This window comes from Etheostoma cragini, unplaced genomic scaffold, assembly GCF_013103735.1.
Source record: "Etheostoma cragini isolate CJK2018 unplaced genomic scaffold, CSU_Ecrag_1.0 ScbMSFa_98, whole genome shotgun sequence".
NCBI classification, from domain to species: Eukaryota; Metazoa; Chordata; class Actinopteri; order Perciformes; family Percidae; genus Etheostoma; species Etheostoma cragini.
The window spans coordinates 119,921-126,092 of NW_023269624.1; the positions used below are offsets into that span (position 1 = coordinate 119,921).

At 40.8% G+C, this 6,172-nt stretch overlaps 1 pseudogene; it reads right to left on the minus strand.

Moving 5' to 3' along the window:
* Positions 1-924: 924 nt before the first annotated feature.
* The window catches only part of LOC117941567, a 13,374-nt pseudogene continuing 8,126 nt past the window's right edge, over positions 925-6,172 (minus strand).

A 6,172-nucleotide genomic window follows, 5' to 3' on the forward strand; every position in this document is an offset into this window, starting at 1 on the left:
TCCATTTTCTGATTTTGTAAAACATCATCAGTGTCTTTACTTTCAGTCTGAAGAGACCTCAACAGATTTAAAACCCCAATCAGTCACAGAAAATATGAAATTACAGACAGAGATTATTAAATGAAATCCACAAAGTAGGAAAACATGTTAAACTACAAAACAATAACTTGAGAGCGTACAATTAAAACTGATTAATCTGATGACTATGAAGAGAAGAATTGAAGAGAAGGAGTGCCATGTCTGCGGCTAGACGAACACTGCAACTCCTCGCTCCCTAACTATAAGCTTTATCGAAGACGAGAGTTTTAAGTTTACTCCTAAATGCGATGACGTAATGATGAGAGGACTGTTTGGACCAATTTAGACAAATATTGAATTTGCACTTATTATGCAATTTAATATTAATTTAATATTATGCTCACAATGCTCAAAAGTTATAGTTTTTGCCAACTTTTGGGAGTTTAGAAATATATAAGGTTGACAAAAATGTATTTCTAAAATGAAAATTACAATGACTTCCTGTCAGCCAAAAAAAATTGGATGTTTCTAGAGATGAGAAGAAAGTTTTTACAAAATAAAAAAAGTTTCAAACATGTCTACGTTTTCCTACCAAAACATCTTTAAACATCTTAATGTTTCTTCTTTTGGCTTTCTCCTTCCCACTGGGGGTACATTGTGGTTAGGGTTGGGTACCGAAACCCGGTGCTAGTACAGCACCGGTGCCTTAACACCCGGGCCAAATTGTAACGGGGACTTCGGTGCCACTGAAACACCAGCGCTGCCTTTTTCCATCTAGTGGTTGTTTTTGTCATTAAGCAGCAATTTACTGGAGACATTTTTTTTCCATTTAATTTGGACCATATAGCAATAAACAAACCGTTCTTATATGTTGCTGACTGTCTTTTTGTGCTCCTTTTTTAAAAATAAATAAATACATTTAAAAAACATTTTTAAAAGGATGGGTTCAGGCACCGATTCTGGGGCCTAACTGGTAAAGGGTTATGAGGAAAGACAGGAAACAGTCCAGCTGATCCACAATAACATACATGTTAATCAGAAGATATAGTTACTGCTGGTCAGCCTTCAATGTGGCGAGAAGATCAGAATATAACAACACAGCTATCAGGGCATGGGGAGGAGGAAACAGCTTGGCTCTGAAACATGTTCACAACGAGGCAGAGTGAACGCGCTGGTGTCTTTTAAGGTTACCACAATGAGTAAAGGTGTTCCCACATTGTTCACACCAGTACGGCTTCTCTCCAGTGTGAATGCACTGGTGAATTTTAAGGTTACCACTCTGAGAAAAGGTTTCCCCACATTGTTCACACCAGTACGGCTTCTCTCCAGTGTGAATGCGCTGATGAGTTTTAAGGTTACCACTATGAGTAAAGGTTTTTCCACATTGTTCACAGCTGTATGGCTTCTCTCCAGTGTGAATTTGTTGGTGAGTTTTAAGGGCACTACTCTGAGAAAAGGTTTCCCCACATTGTTCACACCAGTACGGCTTCTCTCCAGTGTGAATTCGTTGGTGAGTTTTAAGGGTACTACTATGAGAAAAGGTTTCCCCACATTGTTCACACCAGTACGGCTTCTCTCCAGTGTGAATGCGCTGGTGTCTTTTTAGGTTACCACTATGAGTAAAGGTTTTTCCACATTGTTCACAGCTTTAAGGTTTCTCTCCACTGTGAACTCTCTGATGAATCTTTAAATATCCTGATGTTGTGAAGGATTTGTCACACTGCTGACAGCGGTGACGTTTGACTCCTCTTCCTCTCCGTTTCTATCAACAGAGAAAAACCAAAAGAGTGAGTTAGTGAGGTGTCATGCTGTAGATCTCTATCTTAAACTAAAAACAACATTTAGAGGATGTCCATTGTTTGACTGACGCATTATCTTTATTAATTATCTGCCAACATCACTATTATGGAGTTGCATTATGGGAAATGTAACATCCAGTGTTGGTTAGTTTGTGATAAATAAACTACTTTTGATCAATTTATGTGTGGCCTCCATGTTGTTGCCAGCCTTTAACCAGCCGCTAACAAATGGGGGATCATCCGGAATTTTTAGTGCCGGGAAAATTGTAAATGTAACATTTTCCCACAGATTTTTAGCTTTAACTGGTATTTGTAGGGGTTACTGTGTTGTCTTCATGTTGCTGGAACAGTTCTACTCCAGTAAAGTGAATTAGAACCATTGTCCCTGATAGGCATTAGCAATGAGGGGCAGAAGTTGACCTTTGACGTTTTGTTTTAGGTTGTTGTTTTTGCTAAATCAAACTTGTATAGCAAGCAGTATTATGTAAGTAAGTAATATGGTAGTGAAATGTGGTATTGTCCACACAAGCTCCATTTCCTCAAGCATTTCTGAAGCTCAGCAGAGCTTTCTGCTGTGTGAAGAATAAAACTGCTGAGCATCACTGATGCCTCTGAAAAACACAGGCTAAAAGTGATATTTCTACATAGTAAGTGTTGTAGAGTCCTAGAAAACCAAGAGTCATGACATGCATGCTGCTCATTCTGTGGAATTGAATCTGTAATTGAAAGGAGCATGTTCAAAATAATAGCAGTGCCGTGTTCAATTAGTGAGCTGATAGATTCTGTAAAAAAACAGGTGTCAGTTATGGTCCATATTTAATCTATATACTGTATATATACATATTTTAGGAAGGAAGGAAGAACATGTTGTGCATGGTGGTTATAGGGCATTTAACACTAAAATACTCAGCAAAAGGGCTCGCTCCAGACATTACTCTGAGGAACAGAGGACTTTGATTAAAAAGTTGATATGAGAGGGGAAAACATATAAAGAAGTGCAGAAGATTATAAGCTGCTCTGCCAAAATCATTTCAAATGCCTTGAAATGGCATCCAAAGCCTGACCGACGTGGGAAATGACCAAAGGACACATTGACTGGCCAAAGGAGAAATGGAGCAACATTCTGGGGACTGATGAGAGGGAAATTGTTCTTTTTGGGTCTAGGAGCCGCAGACAGTTTGTCCTCCGACCCCCCTGCATTGAAATCAAGCCCAAGTCCACTGTGAATACAGTAAACATGGTGGTTATGGGATGTTTCTCATACTGTGGTGTTGGGCCCTTTTATCACATACCAGGGATCATGGATCAGTTCCAATACATCAGAATACTTGAAGAGGTCATGTTGCCTTATGCTGGAGAGGAAATGCCTTTGAAACGGGTCTTTCAAAAAGACAAGGACCGAAACACACCAGGAAGGAGCAAAGTCTTGGTTCCAGATGAACCAGATGGATGTTATGGAGTGGCCAGTCCAATCCCTGGACCTCAATCCCAGAGAACACTTGTAGGGTGACATCATAAATGCTGTTTCCAGCTGAGTCCAGACCCAGTAATGCAGAGGAATTATGGGATCTAGTTCAATGGTCCTGGGCTGGGATAGAAGGTTTTGCATACAAAGATGTAACAACATGGTAACCATGGTATTACAGCACTATCAGAGGGCCGCAGTTTAATTGGTTTTAATCGGTATGATATATAAATCCTAAAAGACATTTGTGAAACCCTCTGTGCATTCATTATTATTGAGATTAGATTTCTGAGACTCTTCAGTCTGGAGTACCCCCTTTCCTTCACTCACCTCCTCCTCGACACCTTTCCTCTTGCCCTCCTTCTTCTTCTTCTCCTCTGTCTCCTCGTGTTTCTGCATGTACTCGGTGATAAGGTCCAGGTCCAGGTTGTCTTGTGGCTCCCATGTGTTATCCTCACTGGAAAGGTGAGTGCAGACAGAAGAACATCTCCTCACACTCTGTTTTTAGACGATCCATTCTCACTCTAATTATCATTCCTATTATACCTTTTTCTGTTGCCATCTTGTAAGGTTATTTGTGGGTCTGCAACCTGGTGTCATAATACCAAACCTTCAACTTTGAGGGCATGATACAATGCTGACACCTATTTGCAATATGTAAATGTATTATATATCTCAGGACCAAGAACACCAAGCATTAATATTCTAGACTCATACTTACTCTGAGAACCCCTTCCATTTCAGCAGAAACTCTACTCTTCCCTTCACCACTCTGCGGTCCAAAACCTTCTCCACCACATACTCCTCTTCCTCCTGCTTTTCCTCCTTCACTGCTGCAGGCTCCTCCTCCTCTTTCTTGCCCTTCTTTCCTGCTCCAGTTGCCAGCTTGCCATCTTCTGAAGGTGCCTTTAATAGACCAAAGGAGGGGGGGGGGGGACATGCAGAGATAATGATACAAGGGTTAGAAGAACTAATGGCAGGTGTGAGTGAATTGTAGTTGACCATATTTATCTAGATTAAAATCTTCTGTTTTAATGGAGAAAATGCAAGGGCTGATTAGGGGACCAATCCATAGGACTTTAGAGTGTCAAGTATCTCCTGCATTCAAACTGGATGAAATACTAAAATGTAAGGCCCAAAAGTTATTAACTGGAACTACAAGCTACATGCACAGTAGCCTGGACCAACCGCACTTCATTTAGCAGAACATCTCCAGATGTTCCTGTGTGAAAATGGAAAGTTTGGAAAGACGTTTTGATGGTGCAACAAGGCAGGCCTGGTCACTTCTTTAAGGGAATCACTGTAAACATTCCCAAAGGACATGTTTACCGTTAATGAGGGCTGCGCAATTAATTTAATTTTGATTTTAATTTTGATTTTGACTCCAACGATCCCAAAAATAGTATAATCGAGAGAAAAAAATCTGTATTGAAGAACACTCTCATTTTGTCTTGTATCCTGAATGACACACGCATGAGCACATCTGCCCTTCCCGAAGCCATAAAACCTCTCAGCAGTAAGGGGGGCAAGGTGTTTGCATCCAGTGGAATTTAAAAACTCAGCACGAGTAAAGATGTTAGAAGGAGGGCAGCCAGAGTAGCGTTTAGTCCGCAAAAAAGGCAAATCCAACTCCGTTGTCTGGGAAAAGTTAACGTTAGCTAACTCTGCGGTCCCTCTGCCTGAGCCGCACAACAAGGTGCTGTAGAGCCCAGGAGCCCTGGCTCTTATCTAACATGTGTCTGTGTAAATAATATTTAAAAAAAGACAAAAATGTTTTGACTAAAACTTGGCCATAATAGCCGAGTTCTCTTTGGACTAAAACGATAAATGGACTGTTCTCTATAGCACTTTCCTAGTGTCAACAACTACTCAAAGTTCTTCTACATAATACAGGAACCATTCACACACATAACAACACTTTGGCCTAGGCTGCTGTACAAGTACCCCCCCGTACTAAGGGTTAAGTGTTTTTGATTTTGACAGCAGGGATTGAACCACCAACCTTCCAACTGGCAGGCGACCGCTCTACCACTGAGCCACAGCCACCGTCATCTAGTGTTGATATGTTGATGGCGACCCGCCACGGTATAGGGCAGACGCACAACAGGGTTTCTGCTATAGACACCGCCGCTCCTTCAGCTGTTCATGAAAAGTCATGAAGTCGTAATTCCGTGACTCTGCAGAGCCGTCTGCTCTACTGGACTCAAGTCAACTGTCATCCGCTCTCTTTCGCCAAAGCAATTAGAATTGCCTAGTCTTACTATTTTGTATGTATGTATGTAATATGCATGTGCATATTGTAATGACGAGAGTCATTTATATATAAATCCTAAAAGACATTTGTGAAACCCTCTGTGTGCATTCATTAATATTGAGATTAGATATCTGGGACTCTTCAGTCTGGAGTACCCTCTTTCCTTTACTCACCTCCTCCTTCCCGACACCTTTCCTCTTGCCCTCCTTCTCCTTGTGTTTCTGCATGTACTCGGTGATAAGGTCCAGGTCCAGGTTGTCTTGTGGCTCCCATGTGTTATCCTCACTGGAAAGATGAGTGCAGACAGAAGAACATCTCCTCACACTTTGTTTTTAGATAATCCATTGATCCCTTGAGGGCATGATACAATGCTGCAATCTATGCTGTAGAGTCTTTGCATACACACACATATACGGTACAGGCCAATAGTTTGAACACACCTTCTCATTCAATGCGTTTCCTTTATTTTCATGACTATTTACATTGTAGATTATCACTGAAGGCCTCACAACTATGAATGAACACATGTGGCTTTATGTACTTAACAAAAAAACTGTGAAATACTGAAAACACGTCTTTTATTCTAGTTTCTTCAAATTAGCCCCCCTTTGCTTTTTTTTTTTTTTTTTTTTTTTT